Raw genomic sequence first — 19754 nt, 5'->3', positions numbered from 1 at the left:
GCAAAGGGACAACATAAGAAGAGATGTACTACCTCCTCAAATGTCAATCTGCACAAAGGGCATAAACCAGGTCCCTGAAAACCTCTGTTAACAAGATTTTCCCACATGAGTATACAGTTATGAACCACTAACCACGTGAAGCGTGAGTTTTGTTGGAGCCTCCCATCGCCACATTCTTTGAAACAGCAAAAAGAAAAGGGAATTAAATTATTGATCTCTGCAAATAAGGAATTGGGGAAGAAATTGATCTGTAAAAATAGGAAATTAGGGAAGAACTATCATCTTATAGCTTTTGATAAAATCATTCGATTGGAAAAGGGTAAGTAAAACTGCTGAAATCAGTGAAACTTTTGCCACGATGGATTGAGTATTTTGCATACGAAATTAGGGAAGAACTATCATCAAATAGATTTTGATAAATTCATTTGATTGGAAAAGGGTAAGTAAAACTGCAAAATCAGCGAACCATTTGCCACGCTAGACTGAGGATTTTGCATCTGAAAGTATTTTCCCTTTTAGAGAAAAACATGGCATTTAAATATTCACTCAAGTATCAAGCACGATCAAGGATAATTTGATCGGCACAGTACTAAATATTCGCAATAAATATATTTCATTGGGATTGTCTAACTAGCATTTCTTTTGAAATCATCAAAACAATATTGGTTAAATTATAATCTTTTGTTGTTTAAAATGTGTTTTGATGTTGTATAGGAGTTCAATATAGTGAAAAACATAGTGGAGCACTCAAATTGTGAAGAAATTACAACTCAAACTTGTGATTTTAACAAATTCTTGCCACATTTTGGACAAATTGGACAGAAAAATAGACTCAAAAAACTTCAAAACTTATTACACGTAGACTACTGCTATCTCATTAGATGATTGTGGTGTTAAAAGAAATTGGATAATTTGATTAGCAAAGTTTTGGACAATGAATGTTAGAATTCAAAACTATAACCATGATGACATTTGCTCTGTAGAGTTTACAATATTTTCAAACAATGATATTATTTGTCACAATATTTTCAAACAATAATATCATCTAACTATTTTATGTTTTGGATTTTTTTTTTTTAATACATTTTTGAATGTATAAAAAAATTCAGAACACTAAAATATCTATAAAACTATATTCTTAACAAAACTTATATTCCAACGCATCCTTATCCAATCTTCAATAGAATTGAAGACAAATAAAAATATTAAAAAATTACACAAAACATAGACGAGGTAGGTCATACAATAAATCTATTCCCACACCACGCCCCACTAGAGTCTGGAACACACGAAATCTTTAACAACCTACCAGCTCTTGGACATAAATACACTCCATCAACCTTACAACTTCAACATCTGTCGGCTGCTCCAAAGCAAATCGGTCATCCACATGTAAAACTCAAAGCTCTGTCAGTTGCGCCAAAACCCGTATTCCTCTAAGCTTCGGACATTGACGGGCCGAGAAATTCTCCAGTGATACCAACCTCTAGTTCTTGATAGTAAGTGATGGTCAGTTCTCAAAGTTCTACAACATTACAAAGCCCTTTTATTTTTCTCAATTGAGGACAATGAACTAATTCTAACCTTATTAGTGTTGGTGGCAGTTCTCCAACTTCCACAAGATCACAACAAAAATAGATTAATAGGTTGGTGCAGAGATTTTGGTGAAAGGATATCTCTGATATTTCTGTCCGGCCTAGTTCTAGGTATTCCAGTCGATTCATGCATAGCATTGTCGATGGAAGATTTCAATTTACCCACCTCTCTTCTCCCTGTCAGGTTTGTTGATGTTTTTCCTTCTCCTTCAACTAGATTCTTCGATGGCAGCTTATGTAACAAACACTTCTTTACAGTTAACTTCACCAGATTGTTCATCTTCACGATTTCTGGCGGCAAGGAGAGTATTCCACAACTTCTAATGGACAACACCGACATGCTAGTCAACAGTCCCAACAAATCAGGCAAAGATTTCAATCTGTGGCAACCAATGAAGGACAGTTCCTTCAAGCTTCTCAACTGACCCGGTGAAAATGCTAACATTTCCAGTAAGGGACTTTCCAATGAAAGAAGTTCCAAACTGCTGAGCTTTATGATATCACTAGGCAATTCTTTATGGAATAATATACCATAAAATAAAATAACTAAAAAAAAAAAAAAAATAGAATAACTACCAAAAAAAACAAATTAAAAACTCAGAGTGGAGGCTTTTGTGTTCTTTATTATAATCAAAATTTTTCGCTGGGATCGCATCATTTTTTTGGATGAACTTGTTTCGAATCTTTTGAGGTTCATCATCAACAATCTTTTGAGGTTCATCGTCAAGAAAAGAATGGAAAGTGAAATCAACAAATCACATGATTAAAGTAGAGATGCAATGGTAAATTTCAAATGGATATGAAATCAAATAATAATAAAATAAATTAAAACATTATATAATATTTTAAAATAAACAATAAAATTAGAAAAGAAACAAATATAAAAAGTTTCCATTATTATTAATATTTATAAATAAGAGAATAGATAAATTAGTTAAAAACAACCTCAAAAATATAAAAATTATAAAAGAAAAAATCTAAGAAATACCTATTTATGCAATTAAATAGATAAGAAACTATTATTTATTTTAATGAAAATTATTATATAAAAAAGAAAATATAAAAAGAAGAATTTTTTAAATATAATAAAAATGTTTAAAATTAATTAATTTTAAAAAAGGGAAAGGCCTAGGAATATTGGGATGAAATCCATGAGTTACAAATCTTCTATCCATCATCCCTATCGAGCGTATTAGACATTTTATCGATTTCGATGGCTTCCCTTAATTTACGGTGATGAAAATGACCAATCCTAGCAAGGAATTGGGAATCCTCTAAACATAGGTGGTGATTAGTATTTTCAGCATGTTCAACTAATGTAGAGGGTCTTGCAGTGTCTTAACTCAGTTCCCTTAAGCCATCGAGATCGATAAAATGTCTAATAGGATGATGGATAGAAGATCTGTAGCTCATGGATTCCATCCCAATATTCCTAGGCCTTTCTTTTTTTTTGTAAATTAATTAATTAATTAATTTATTTTAAATATTATTTATTATTAAGCAAAGTCTTTCGGTAGAAATCACATAAGAGACTCAGTGACCCCAAGAACATGAAGGGTGTTTACGTTATCCCATGCTCTTGTGGGACTCCCTACATTGGTGAGACTGGTTGCTCGATTAATCAAAGGATTTGTGAGCATGCTGCTGACATCAAGCATGGCAGGACCCGCTCTCTGCTTTGGTGGAGCATGCAGATAAATCTAAGCATCACATATGCATTAAGGAGGCCCAAGTTGTTGCTATGGTTAGTCATTTCCATCATCGTAAATTGAGAGAGGCCCTAGAAATTGAAAAAAGACCCAATAATTTGAATAGAGATGATGGTTGGAATATTAGTAGAAGTTGGGTCCCTGTCCTGTCTTCCTAGTTTTTTTTTTAGGCTTCTTTTTCGGATTTTTTTGTTTGTTTGTTTATCTATGTAAGTATTGGCATCCTTTTTATAGTATTTGTTGTTGATTTATTCTTCATTAGAGTTTATTTTTCCTTCATATTTTTTATGTATTTTATCACCCTATTCATTCTAAACTCCTTTTAGTATTTTTATTATTCGTTTAATGGGACTGAGCCCCATATTTTATTGTTGAGCCCGTTTTATTTATTGATTATTTTACTTTGGATATATATATATTTCTATTTGTGTGTGTGTGTGTTTTTCTATTTATATATATATTTCTTTTCACTTGTGTATATTTTTATTTTTATTTATTTATTTTTCCATTGATTATTTTTAATTTAATTTATTTTGTTTCCATTAATTATTTTATTTATCAAATGATCTTGTTTCATTAGGGTCTTCATTCGTTTTTATAATTTTTTACTCCCCTCCTTTAAAGTTTGACTTTTATTTTTATTTTTATTTTTATTTTTTAATTAATTTAAATATTATTTCTCAAAAACCAGTTGTTTAATATAGCGGTTACTTATTAATATTTATTTTTTAATAAATTAATGATGATAATGATGATAGTTAACATCTAATGAAACCAAACTTTGGTCTATCGAACCTAAAGAAATGAATTATTTAGTTTGATTTAAGATTTTATTCCTATGCTCAAAAAGCTTGAAGAGAAGCCTCCTGAGCTCACTGTAATTTTGACAACATAAAAGGCTAGGAAGGTCAGTATTGCAACAAAGATTTTGAAACTGAGATCTAATGTGGTTGTACGTCGGGCACTCTAAGAGGAAGTGATTTTCATCCTCGATGTTCGTATTCTCACAGAGATGGTAGAACCTTTCCATCCATGGTGTTTTAGGAACTGGCCAATGACCCGTTTCACTGTGAAGCTCATAAGAGTTCTTTCTAATTTGGCTATATTAATTTTCTTCTTTGAGCTAGTTAAAACAAAGAGATACTTTTGATCTTCTAGGGTGGCGTTGATGACCTCCTTATAATATCTTAATTTTCTTTTCGCTGCTAAATATTTCTCACACCACATTTTTTCTTTGAACTTAGAAGTAACAATATTTTTAGTGTTATTAATCTTTTGTAATGCAACATTCTCGTCAATCTCCCAACGGTTTAACCAGGCCTTGGGGTATTTATACCGACCTCGTGTGAGCCTTAGGTGGTTTTGGCTAGAATTTAAGCTAGCTTAGGAAGTCTATGGTCTCAATGTTATTGAGTTTGTGCTTGTACAGCAGAAGCCTAGTCATAGCTAGGCTCCCGATAGGGGAGAGACTCACTTCTATAAGGAGAATAGGATAGGGAAAGACTCACTTATTTCTCAAAAACTAGTAATATTTGGTTTTAATAAATTAATGAAATAATATCATTATTTAAATATTTTTTTAAAAACTAGCCGCTTAATATAGTCGTTACTTAATAATATTTGTTTTTAATATATTAATAAATTAATATTATAATTTAAATATTATTGTTCGAATATAGGCCTTACTTGAAATTATGTCTCTATATTGCTCTCTATTTAAGCCTTTGCCATGGTCTTCCTCTTCATTTGGTGTGATGATGAATCACACTTGTTGGTTCGAAAAGCGTCGGTAAAAAAAAAAAAAAAAAATTCTCTTATGTGATTTCTACGCAAAGACTTTGCTCAATTCATTATGGATTACAGAAGCTTGAATACAAAAATTATTTATTATGTTAAAAAAAATTCCTCCTTTTATATTTTCTTATTTATATAATAATTTTCATTAAAACAAATAATAGTTTTTAATCTATTGAATTGCATAAGTAGCTATTTCTTAGATTTTTTTCTTTTATAATTTTTATATTTTTGAGGTTGTTTCCAACTAATTTATCTATTATATGATTTAGAAATATTAATAATAATGGAAACTTTTTCTATTTGTTTCCTTTTTAATTTTATTGTTTATTTTAATATATTATATATTGTTCCATCTTATTTTATTATTACTTGATTTCATAGCCATTTGGAATTTACCACTTCATCTCTACTATAACCATGTGGTCTATTGATCTCACTTTCCATTCTTTTCTTGATGATGAATCTCAGGAGAGGTTTGAAATGTGTTGATCCAAAAACTGATGCGATCTATTTGGAAGAGTTTTGCTTGATAAACTAAAAACTAACAATATATCTAACTTGAGATTCTGGGGGCTAGTGTATTTTCAATTTACTTCCCACCACTTCTTAAAACCTATATATTCTTCATTGGAAACCAGGAAGGGAGGAAAGAGTAAGGATAATTTTTCCAGTGTAGCTAGATCAAATTTGATGACTCGACCGTCCTCAATATGTTGTCTAAATGACCATCTTCAATTGCAAGAAGTTGTAAATTTGTAAAACTATATTGTGTCTTGTCGATCTGTTTCCTTCCCCAGTTTGTGACTACCTTATTAAACCAACTTTTGCACAATGACAATTCTTCCCATTGTTGAATTTTGTAGCCACGACCTGTCCTAATTCCGCGCACCTCAGTTATTCTCTATTTATTCTTTGCAAATAAACAACAAACAAGTTCAATGAGGTAACGAGATTTTTCCTACTATCATGTTATGTTGTGTTGAATAAATAAATATTAAAATTGTGTGAAGGGTTCCAACGCTTACAGACAATTGTTGCCACAAATCATGAAGATTTTGGTTAGTAGCCAGAAACGACAAAAACACTTTTCCTCTTCCACAATGCTTCTTCCCAAATCTCTAAGCTCATCATGCATTTTGATCTTATTATTTTGTCTGTCCACTTCCATGAGAATTTTGTTCTCTGGATTTAGAAGCCCCATCGAGCCCTGCTAGTCTGATCCGTCCCATATATTTATGGCCATATCTTTGTCTTCTCCAGATGAAATAATAGGCAATGTCTAAAAATAAGTTTTGTTCATCTTGATTGAGTGCATCATAGCTTATTTTTAGCCTCTTGTAAATATCATGGTGAAGTTTTATTTGGTGAAGTTTATCTAATTTCCCTTTCCAATAAGAACGATCATTCTTTTCATGTAGAAGCTATTTTTCTCAGCTTCTTAAGCACGCATTGTGTGACCTTGTCCAACAAATTGCCCTCATCACTACAAATTCACAAAGAAAAGAAACAAAACATTAGTTGAAGGCCCATACAAAGAAAATAAATAATAAGGACAGGAAGAATTGGGGTCCAACCTGCTATAGGTCTTGAGTTCAAAACTGATTATGGAGGAGACGTCATAGATGACTTTTCTCCAATTTTCAAGTGTCTGGTGGTGGTATCTACACTTTTGTTCATGATAAGTCAGGGCTTGAGCATACAACCCATCTTTGTCCATCCTTTGAATCTCTAAAGGTTTCACAGTATAAAAGACAAGAATAATTTTAGCCCTAGATTTCAATATAAGGACAAGCTCATCGAGAAACCACTTTGATTTAGAGTATCTAGGAGAGAAAATAGTAACATGGACCGAGGTGGTTTTAATTACATCTTTAATTTGGGGAGTTAAGTACTCTACAACCTCTAATTACTCTCTATCTAGGAAAGGTTGCAATCCATGCGAAATGAGGTGATAGTAAAGATCACTTATGAAGGTGTTTTTAACATCTGGCATGTTACCGCTCAAACTACCAAGGGCCCTAGAAGGGGATCCTAGAGGGGAAACTGCTAGGTCAAGGGAAACAATGGAGCAATAGGCCATTGTCACCTCAACTAAATCTCCCTACTCTTTACAGACTTTCACCGACAAGGAGGAGATCCCGTATGAAGGGAATCACCTAGATAAATGAGTCAATAGAGGAAATGAGTGATTCCTAAAGGCATATTCACAAGAGAGACTCAAATTGTGGTTTGCTTGCTTGAGAAGCAAGGTGTAAGGCTCTCTAAGAAGGGCTAAGCGGATTTCAAGGGCTAGGGTTTGCAAATGAGATTTGTAATGGGGGGGCCTAGTCCAAGGAATCTTTGTGGAAACTTGGATTCCAAATGGTCTTTGTGAAGGTGTTTTTAAGAGGTTACGAGACCACATGGAACCAAGTGGACCCATAAATAAGTTAAGGGGATGGAATTGATCAACCAAGTGTATGCTTGACCTAACTGATGGGGATAAAGAGATTAAAGGAGAAATTTTCTTTGAATTTGATGCAATAATCCCAATGAGGTCACTAACCAAGGGAAACCTATGTCAAGAAACAATCCACGAGCTAGGTCTTGCAATATCTCGATATCCCTCCGTCGGATTTGCTTCAAATTTGGAGGGCCTCTACAAAAAACTCCAACGTATTTGTGCACCAAAAATTGAAGTATTTGGATGGCTAGATTGTGAGATAAGTGATGCAATAGGTGGCATATGCAGGCTAGTCCTAGAAAGAGAGAGAGAAGGTGAGAAAAATATGATTTATGGTGATAACCTATGGAATACCAATGCCTATTCCTTTGGGAGAAATGGAGTCAAGAAGATTCCAATGATTAGAATGGTTTCATTCAATCAAGGAGGCCTCTAGAAAAATTCCGCATGACAATTAGGGCATGAGGAAAACTGCTTCAAGGTCCTTATAATTTAATGTGCAATATGCAATGACTTATCAAGATAATTTTCAATGAAATATCTCTAGGAACATTCACTTATTCAAACATGGACCATAACATGACGCAATGCTAATAAAAGACAAATTTATACCCTTTCACCAAAGAAAAGCAACAAAATTTCAGCCTAGTATAATGAAAATCCCAGCATCATTTATGTGACATAGAAAAGAATGAAAAAGTAGAAATAAAAGAGCACTCACATGCAAGAATGAGTATATCCAATAATCATAATATACCAATATAGAAGCTCGAAGACAAAAACGAAGATATCCAAACATCAAAATTCATCCATCCATCCAATTTCGTCCTCCAAAGACAATATTGAAAATATCACAAGAGAATGATCAATCCAAGTGATGATGAGAGAATGAATCAACTTGTCATATATTTATACAATGTCTAATGAATTTGATTTAGCTTATCTTGGCCTAATTTAGCCCCTAGAATAAATTAATGTGCATAATAACAACAACTTTTGGTGACAAGCCTACCAAATAGGTCAATAATACACGAGTAAGCCTCTCAAGAGAGTTGAATGATCAAATGAGTGAGTCGTTGGGCCTTTGAGGAGGCCTAATGAAGTCCAAAAGGTGCCATAATATAGGAATGGAATCCCATCATAGTGGACAAGGGGGTGGACCCTTGTTCTCCAATGAAAATCCTGTAAGGGCTGTAATGATGACATAAGCCCTTCCTCTGCAATGGGGAGCAATCCTTTGGATCCTAGAACATCTGCCAAGTGTATGGTACATTTGTGGAGCTGGTTGGTGAACCAGGTGCATCATCCTCATCTGAAAAGGTGGAATAGGGGCAACCAACAAACACTGTTGTGGATCCATGAAGTCATCTTGGCTATGATGGAGGTCCATGGCTCTCAACGCTCACCCTAAAAGTGCCAATGTGGCCCTCTAGAGGGCTAGGACCCTGTATAGGGAGACCAAGCCCCAAATCTAAATCCAACTACAATCCTTCATAAGAGCCAATGTGTCTCCTTGCCCCCCAATACAACAAATCACTAGAATAATCAAGTAAAAGAGCTTACAAGTCATCGAACTAGTGGGGCACTTCATGGTGGTCTGCCCTTCCATAGTGGGATTTGGTATGCATAAGTGTCTCCAAGCTCAATAGGGGGTTAGCCAAGGACCTTATTAGGTGGTTTCAACCTCTTAAAGGGGGTGACATTTCCATGGTGCACCTTTTAAGTGGTAGGTGGAAAATGATATAATAATGGAATGGAGTGGGGATGAGGGGAAACATCCATGCCACATGTCAGGGTGCAAGGGTGGCTATAACAAGGGATGCCCATACTTGGGTACATAAGTGTAGGAGGGAGAAAATCGTGGTACATGAGTTACCTTAGCCTTTGTCTTTCCACCCTTCGTCATATGCCTTTTTTCCTTTATTGTTTTTTCTTCATAATTGTTAGTGGATGGAGAGCATGATGTATGAGATGTAGCAGTGAATACCCCATTAATGTGGGGCGGTTCATTTCCCACCAGGGGTTGGGACAATCATTGGTTCCTTAATGATAGAGGGGGCTAATCTAGGGCCCACAGGAACCAGGGTGATGGCAATGGGTAATGGGTAAAGCTCATGTTTGGCTTTTGCCCACATCCTAAATTTGTATGTCTCGACCATCTTTTGCATTTTGTGGTACATTTTCTATTGAGAGTGGCCAAATTATGCTATTTCTTTTATTTTTAGTTGCATCAACCTCTAAGGCATCATTCCAAGCCAAACCCAAGGTTTGGACAAGGGGAGGGGTAGGATAACCCTATGTGGACCCAGATGAGAAAATAGATGAATTGCGCTAAAATGAGTGGTAGGGAAGTGATGTAGGTGGTACAGGAAGCGAGACCATGCAAACAAAATCAATATTTCCCATGTAGTGCCAACCCAAAAGCCAAATGGTTAGTAAAGGAGATCCCATGGGAATAATATACAAGGGTAACCACGAAATCGGGTAATGGAGACAAGAATACAAACCTAACCCACTCTTTCTTCCGAATCCCCCCACCAATCCATGTCCAAAAGTTCCCATGACAAGTAAGGAAAATTACTCAACTATACCATTGAAAAGCCATACCTTTGGGGTCAGAAGTCCCACCTTCAAACATACATTCATGACAAGTGGTTGAGGGACCACATGGTTGGCTCAGGTGACGGAGAAAATGGCACATCGAGCTATCTAGTGGCTGCAAGGGGATGTTGGCTTCCGGTTGAGGACCATATTAGGAGAAATTTTTTCTCCTATATACACTACCCATAGGTGGTGGGTAGCATTTGGCTCCAACTGTGACAAGAGCTCTCAGAAAAGTGCATGAAGCTACTTGAATGGAAGGTCATGAGAACACCAACAATCTCTCGGTTATTATAGACCTGTTACCTGCACATACAAAGACTAAGCACACAAGGCAACATGTTTTTTTGGTGTCTTATGATCATCCATGCTTGGTATTAGGCCGTAAAAATCAAAAGGAAAGAAAATATATGAAAATTTAATCTATTATGAGAAATATCATATGATATTAGTTCTAACCTGAAAATCAGCATGCAATGCATCCTATGCTAACATGCATATAGTAAGGCTAATACTAAGTGTAATCATAAAGCCAACACAACCAACATATCATCTCATCAATATAAATATGCCTTCCAGTATGATTACTCATGTAGAAATTCCCAAATCGAATGTGGACATAGTCACATGGAGGATGAAGCAGGTGGGAGGCGGGAAAACATGATCTCCATTCGAGGTAAAGGGAAGTCCTAGGAGAAAGAAAATAAGTCAATCTAGAAGTTTCAGGCTTTCCTTATAAGTACACAATGGTGGAATGAATGATTTCTCTCAATAACTCCTTATCACAATCATTGTTTATAATATTATGCTTTGTAGATGGTTTTGATGAGAGGGGAACGAAGGGTGAGGGAAAGAAGGAGTGCAACAAATAGGTTTCTCAAGGTGATGGTCACATTGGAGAGGGGAGGTCATGGAGTGATCAAAACCCTGAGGGTGTGTCCAAGGAGGTAAAGTATAATCAATGAGAGGCTCTTCCTTGACACTATACTCAGAATGGGGGAAAGGGCTCATGGTCACTTGAGATCATATGACAAGGGGTGAGGGAATCACTCGATGAAGACTCAAGATGATGAGCAATAGAAACAGGCAAAGAGGAGGGTGAAGTCTCAACAGGATCCTTTTCCTGAAAATCCAACACTAGAGGCTTAAGTGATTTGAATATGCTCCCAACATCATAAATAATGTAGGCATGAGCAAGGGCCTTATCAATCCTATCATTGTTGGTATCAAAGATAGGGTCTTCCAAAAAAGGAGAATCAATCATCTCCAAATTCTCCCTTTCATGCAAGGGAAAATGATAATTCTCCTTCCCAAGGGTATTGATGGATATGTCATCATAAACAATGCTCGGGAGAAGGGGAGGACCACTTTCAACCTCATCCTCTTTGTCGGTGTCATAAATGGGAGCATAGTCAAATTGAGGAACAAAAATTTCCCATTTCTCCTTTTCAATATGGAAATAATCTCCAATGTCATTTTCAAAGGGACTAATGGGATCAGCTTCCTCAAGGTCCTCAAAATAAGAGTCACCGGGAGTAACATCCTTGTGAAAGGCAAGGTTAGTCTCAAATTCACTTTCCATAGACTCATCCTTCCCAATACCCATGTTTTCAAAGTCATCTTGTTCATCATGTGGACCCAATGAGGACTCATCTTCCGCTCACCCCTAAGATCCTTAAGGTTATCTCCAACTCCTTCATCTTGGTTAATGCAACCTTCCCATTGGAGGGCTTCCTCTAGGCTCCCACAAGCAGCATAATTGGATTGGAATTTGGGTCCCTTATACTTTATAAATTTGTTAAGAAACTTGATAAAAGATTAAATATTTTCAGGTTCACACGAGTCAATCCAACCTCGGTGCTTGTATTCAATAGAAGCAATAAATAACTCCATGAGGTTGTCTAGATGAACTGGATTAACTTCGGAAGCATGCTTAATAAGTTTTGCTATGTGGTCCATTAATGTGGATGGATCACCCTCAAATTGTGGCATATTTTGCATAAACTTCCAATTTAGGCCAATTGGGTATCCCGGAACCCAAGTGATATCTAAAGCAGGAAACCACTCATGAAGCTTTTTAGAATCCATTTATCTTTATATATTGATATCATGGGAGTCATGAGGGTGAATTAAAATTGCCTTAACAAATGCTTGCTTCACCCTTCAAGCATTGAATTTGAAGTTCAATGAATAACTAGGGCTTCATTCTTCCAATGGAATCACCAATTATGGTATGTCAATATGTCGTATGGGGAACAAAACACACGTCTCGTATGCCCGACAATGATGCCAAAATGTTACCACTCAAACTAGTAGGGGCCCTAGAAGGGGATCCTAGAGGGGCAACTACTAGGTCAAGGGAAATAATGGAGCGATAATCCATTGTCACCTCAACTAAAACTCCCTACTCTTTATGGACTTTCACTAATGGGAGGAGACCTGGTATGAAGGGAATCACCTAGATAAATGAGTCAATAGAGGAAAGGAGTGATTCCTAAAGGCCTATTCATAAGAGAGACTCAAATTGTGGTTTTCTTGCTTGAGAAGTAAGGTGTAAAGCTCTCTAAGAAGGTCCAAGTGGATTTCAAGGGCTAGGGTTTGCAAATGAGACTTGTAATGGAGGGGCCTAGTCCAAGGAGTCTTTGTGGAAACTTGGATTCCAAGTTGTCTTTGTGAAGTTTTCTTTAAAAGGTTACAAGACCACATGGGACCAAGTGGACCTAGAATTAGGTTAAGGGGATGGAATTGATAAAAAAGGGTGTGCTTTACCTAATTGAGGGGGAGAAAGGGATTAAAGGATAAACCTAGGGCAATCATTCCAATGAGGTCACTAACCAAGGGAAACCTAGGGCAAGAAATGGTCCTCGATCTAGGGCTTGTAATATCTCAAGATCTCACTGTCGGATTTGCTTCAAATTGGGAGGGCCTCTAGAGACAACTCTAATGTAGTTTTGAACAAAAAATCGAAGTATTGGATGGCTAGATTGTGAGATAAGTGATGCCCTAGGTGACCTATGTAGGCTAGGCATATAAAGAGAGAGAGAAGGTGAGAAAAATATGATTTATGGTGATCACCTATGGAATACCAATGCCTATTACTTCGGGAGAAATGGAATCAAGAAGATTCCAATGATTATAATGGTTTCATTAAGTCAAGGATGTTTCTAGAACAATTCCGCATGACAATTAGGGCATGAAGAAAGTTGCTTCAAGGTCCTTATACTTTAATGTGAAATATGTGATGGCTTATCAAGATAAATTTCAATGAAATATTTGTAGGAAACTTCACTTATTCAAAAATGGACCATAATATGACGCAACACTAATAAAATACAAATTTATACCCTTTCACCAAATAAAGGCAACAAAATTTCGGCCTAGTATAGTGAAAATACTAGCATCATTTATGTGACATAGAAAAGAATGACAAAATAGCATTAAAATAGAACTTACATGTGATAATAAGTATATCCAATCATCATCATATGCCAAAATAGAAGCTCCAAGACATAAATGAAGATATCCAGACATCAAAATTCATCCATCCATCCAATTTCATCCTCCAAAGAGAATAGTGAAAATATCACAAGAGAATATGATCAATCCAAGTGATGATGAGAGAATGAATCAACTCATAATATATTTATACAATCTCTTATGAATTATATTTAGCTTATTTTGGACTAATTTATCCCCTAAAATAAAATAATGTGCATAATAACAACAACTTTTGGTGACAAGCCCACCAAATAGGTCAATAATACATGAGTAAGCCTCTCAAGAGGGTTGAATGATCAAATGAGTGAGTCGTTGGGCCTTTGAGGAGGCCTAATGAAGTCCAAAAGGTGCCAAAATGTAGGAATGTAATCCCATTATAGTGGATAAGGGGGTGGCCCCTTGTTCTCCAAGCAAAAACTTGTGGTGCTCCCAAATGGGTGTGGGGGCACAAGGTCACCCTCATGGGTCTCAAAATGGATTAGAAATTCCTGTAGACCATATGTAAGTGTTGGAATGATGACATAATCATTTCCTTTGTAGCGGGGAACAATCCTCCAGACCATGGAATATTTTTCAAGTGTATGTTAAATCTATGGAGCCGACTAGGCATGGTGAACCAGGTGCATCGTCCTCATCTAAAAAGGTGGAATAGGAGAAACCAACTAACAATGTGGGGATCCATGAAGTCATATTGGCTATAGTGGAGACCCATGGCTCTCGACACTCACCCTACAAGTGCCAATGTGGCCTTTTGGAGGGCTAGGACCCTGTATAAGGAGACCAAGCACCAAATGTGAATCCACTTGCAATCCCGCATAAGCGCCAATGTGTCTCCTTGCCCTCCAATACAAAAAATCACTATAATAATCAAGTAAAAGATCTTACAAGTCATGGAACTAGTGGGGCACTTCCTGGTGGCCTGTCCTTCCATAGTGGGCTTGTATATGCATAACTGTCTCCAAGCTCAATAGGGGGTTAGCCAAAGACCCTATTAGTTGGTTTCAACCTCTTAAACGGGGTGACATGTCCATGGTGCATCCTTTAAGTGGTAGGGAGAAAATGATATAATAATGGAATGGAGTGAGGATAAGGGAAACATTGTTGGAAATACTTGGGGGGGGGGGGGGGGGTGAATCAGTATTCCTTTTCAATTGTTATTTTTACCAGTTAAATCAATTATATTTAGAACACAAAATAAGTAATAGGAATAAATGATTTTATTAATATAATCTTTATAATGAATCAAGTACAATATATAGGGCTCCAACCCTTGATGAAGACACTTATCTTAAATTCCCCAGGCTCTAACCTGTTGCTAAGCACCAACTTGGTATTTTGTGAGGCTCCAACCTCTAGGGTACCAACCTTGCATTTAGAGGCTCCAACCCCTAGGGAACCAACCCTTTTCTGGTACAAGCTCCGACTTGGTTTCTTGAGGACACCGATCCTCTAGGGCTCCAACCCTATCCTTCAAGGCACCTACCTTGTTTGTTCGAGGCTCCAACCTTCAGGGCATCAACCCTCTGGGCTCCAACCCACTGCTATACTCTGTCTAGATATGTTTTATAGTAATTCACAGCTCCCAAAATCTTCTTCACTATAGTCTCCATGGTACATCATTAATGACAACCTTGTCTCATAGAAGGTATCACCATTGCTCTTCATTATACCCAAGAAAAATCTCCAAGTCACATCATGATGACTAATACATCATGGTCTTCAATAGTCTCCACACAACTTCAATGTGTCTACAATGAACTGCACTAAGCTCTGCACAAAGACAACTCTCTCTTTCAACCCTTTTTCCTAACTGTCAAAGTAACTGCTTCGGGAGTGAGGCTTCAGGAGTAACTTCTTCAGAGGAGTGACTGTCGCGATTTCATATTGTGTGTTCAATTAAAAACAACCCTGTTCATACTCTGATAATATTCTTAGATCTACAGAGCATCCTTTTGAACTATTATCTGAATCATTGTCAAACATAGGTTCGAGGCTTTCAATAAATAACCCAGTCAATAGAATTCTCGATCTTTGACTTCCTTCTTCCACTAGATCTTCGGCTTCCTTCTTCGCTCGCTCAACCTTCGGCTTCCTCTTTCATTCACTTGACCTTTGGCTTCCTTTATTTTGATACTTCACATTCATGAGTTGTGAACTTTCCTTCTTCTCTGTGATAGATGCCCGAGCTCAATTACATACTCGAGGTGAAGTGTTTAACTTTATATATATATGAATCTCATCAATACCCAAAAGACATGATCATTGGAGGAGAGGCTAACTTGTGTATGGGGTCGCACATTACAATTATATCATAAACCTGTTTATTTATGAAAATCCAAATTATAATAGATGTTTGGTGGTCCCACATGCCAAATCACTACTTAAATCACAACTTCATAAAACTCTCGCACTCGGAACTTCGGAAGTCTGCACATAACATTGCCAATCCGCTATTACCGACAGAGCGGATGCGATATGATATTGAAAAGTTGTTAATAAATATGTTGGGTCCACAACTCTATCACAATTGGCGGTTTTAACATGTCATCCCTTTTGAACTTTTTGATTCAACGGATGCGATATTACATTAAGTTATGTTATAGTGGTGCAGTCAGGTCCGCAATATCACAATCACAGTTTTTAATGTGACATCCCTTTATGACTTGCGATATGAAAGCTCTAATAGGTGGATGTGATATTACATTAGGGCTATTACCATAAAATTTTCGGGTCCATATATTATATCACAATTAGAGTTTTAACATGACAAGCCTTCATACTTGTGAAGGTTCTGATATGGAGGATGCGATATTAATTAGGGCGTGTTATTATGGGACCATCGGGTCCGCAACTCATATCACAATCGGGGATTTTAGTGTAATAAGGCTTCAAGACTCGTGATGCGGTGGATGCGATATTTCAATAGAGGCGTATTGAAACAAAACCGTCAGTTCTGCAATGCTCCTATGATTTCACCGTTTTCTTCCTTTAGCACTTTCTCTTGGGTATATGCGATATGTGCCATTGTTCTTCCCTTTAGCACTTACCTGTGGGCATATGTGATATGCTCCGATAAACTGCTTCTCTCGCTTCTGATACACTTCTCTTGCTCCGATAGCTCTTCCTTGATAGCTCATGTTCTTGACTTCTAATGGCTTCCCTGATGGCTTTCCTCCTTGGCTTCTTGCTCCTGTTACTTCACAGATTTGCTTCTCCTTGGCTTCACATCATCATTTAGTATACCAGAATATTTCCATGTTGACATCAATGACAATCTAGATCAATAATCTCCCCCTTTGTCATTGATCGCAATATTCTTCTTCGCTCCCCCTTTGACATCAATGGCAAAGGAGTGCACAAGGACTCCCTTGTCATGGTGCTCTTTTTTATTTTTTACTCAAGATAGAGAGATTTTTGTCTTATCATCAACTAGCACATTATTCGTTCTTCATGTCTCAAACGAACTAATTTATCATGGCTTCAACAATGTTGTTCCAAGATTGTCCCAAACATACCTTTAAAGTTTGCTTTTAACCATGCTCAAGTGGGCAATGATGCCTTAAAGATGTTCCACTTAAGTGCTTCCAAACAGAGTCCAAATAGCCACACACCAAATGTCCAAGTCCAAGTTTTTATGCTTCTACAATCCGAATTCTATTGTCTCCACAGTCAGAATTAAGAGGTCTTCATAGTCCAAATCAAGAGAAAATGCCACTGAAATTGTTTTTCTCGCTATCTCTATTCATATCCGTGTTCCTCTGTATCTTTGTGCTTCTCCTTAAGTAATTTCCATCCAATATTTCAACATCATTGCATTCAAATGAAATGGTGAGAGGTTGTGCCTTACTGTTGCTATCTCTATTCAGATCTGAGTTCCTCTGTATCTTTGTGCTTCTCCTTAAGTCATTTCCATCCAATATTTCAACATCATTGCATTCGGATGAAATGGTGAGAGGTTGCCTTACTGTTGCTATTTTTCTAAGTGACCAACATCAACCTAAGCTATATTCGACTGCACAACATTCTTCTTTCTATAGTCCTTTTGATGAGCCATATTTTCCTTGTGTTCTTTGCAAGTTATCTCCATTAGCAGATTTTGATATCAATCTGTGGCTGTCTTTTAAATTCTTTGTATTGACTGACAACTTTTTGCAATGCTTCAATTATGTTAAATGCTGATAACGTGTCAAATGGAGATCGTATGCCAAAGTTATGACCCTAGGAAGTTGATGTACCAATTTACCCACTGTTTTCAGCCACACCCACTTGGAATTCATTCCAGGATGCCATCAAGGAGCAACATTACCATGTCGGAAGCTATGAGGATAAATACATAAAGTGGACCACGTTGTGGCAGGGAAGGGACCAAGACGTGTTGGAGTTTACCAACATTTTTCATACCCTTTGCACAAAGTTGGGTATCAAGGATTTTGAGTGGAATTTGATACTCAAATATCACGGCTACGTACATAGGTACATCTAGGATGAGATGGAGTTCCTAGGCATCTCATCGCTCAGAACGGGGTACCGATATGATGTTAAGATCGAGCAGAAGTTTAAACAAAAGAAGTGAGACTTTGGATCAGCGAATCTGAAATAAGGGAAAGGCTTCCTCAAACCGCAGAAATAAGGACAAAGCCAAGAAAGTGTGACCCAAGACAACCCGTCGAAGCCGTAAGAAAAGAACAACATCACGAAGTCAAAGAAGGACACAGGAAAGTGGTGTGAGTTCCATAAGAGCCCCACTCATAACACTAGTGAGTGTCAGACCAAGCAGTCATTGGTGGCCAAGTTGAAGGCTTCAGAATTAGATGCATGTTCCGACCTTGAGTCAGAACCCGACAAGAGGAATGAAAAAGGGAATCAGATCATTGATGTAGAGACCAATGCCACTACTGCCACCACCAAGATTCAGAAGAATGAGCCAAAAGATCCAGAGGAGGGGGATCGTCTTTTCCACACACAAATGTGGGTGAAGGGTTCATCACTGCAATTCATTGTCGATAGTGGCAGCCAAAATAACCTCGTTTCAACAAAGGTCATGAAGCGGCTAGGCCTACTAACCATACCACACCCGCAACCGTACAACATCAGGGGGCTTCACTAAGGACGAGATCTCCGAGTCTGCCAGCAATGTCACCTTCCCTATAGCATCAAGCCCTTCACAGATGATGTATTGTGTGATGTTGCACCTCTTGATGTTTGTGATATATTATTAGGCCAACCATACTTGTGGAAGCAAAATTATGTGTATGAGTCAAGATCTCGCACTGTTATTATTTCTTTGGATAATTCATTATACAGGATACCATAGGTAGCCCCACCTACCGCCACCTCTTTGATCTCTGCTAAGAAATGTAGTAAAATCATCTCCCAGACTAAGAAATTCATTTTCTTTCTAGTTGACTCTCAAAGTAAGGGGAAGATCGTAGCCTCATCCATGGCCCCTGGGAAGGGTTCCTCCATGCAATAAAAGCAAGTGGATACGGTCATGAAAGAATACAAGGAACATATTCTCCTCACCCACAGGGGTACCGTTGCACTGTCAGCTCAAGCATTCATTCGATCTAAATCTCGGAGCACCTCTACCCAATGAGCTGATATATCACCGCACCATTATGGAAAATGCCAAGTACAAGCAGTGACATGATCAACATCGGGTGCCACACAAGTTTCAAGTGGGTGACAAAGTATGGCTGCATCCGTAAAAAGAACACCTTACAAGAGCCCATCGGAAGCTCAAACCACTCCGATATGGTCCTTACACCATTACCAAGGCTGTGGGAAACAGTGCTTTGGAGCACAACATTCCCCCATTCCTTGGGTTGCACCAAGTGTTCAATGTGGACCGCCCTCGACCATGCTTCCTACCATTACTGGAGGCACTCAGCACAATGGGGACCATTGCTTCCTAAGGGGGGAGGAATGATCCAGGTAGATGTTGGTGGCCACCCGCCTATCTCACTTGGACCCCCACAACTATCTCTTTCAGTTTTCCAGTTTCCTTAATTGTAGCACAATTTACTATTGTTGGCAGTTTTTCGGGTCTTGAACTTCCAGAGTCGTTTTAAGGCCCTAAACGACTTTTTTGTTGTTGTTGGGAAAATAGGG

This window comes from Pinus tabuliformis, chromosome 6, assembly GCF_031772625.1.
Source record: "Pinus tabuliformis cultivar Carrire ecotype Pingquan chromosome 6, CPIR1, whole genome shotgun sequence".
In the NCBI taxonomy this organism is placed as follows: Eukaryota; Viridiplantae; Streptophyta; class Pinopsida; order Pinales; family Pinaceae; genus Pinus; species Pinus tabuliformis.
The sequence above is the reverse complement of the archived record's forward strand: the minus strand, read 5'-3'. Positions refer to the sequence as shown.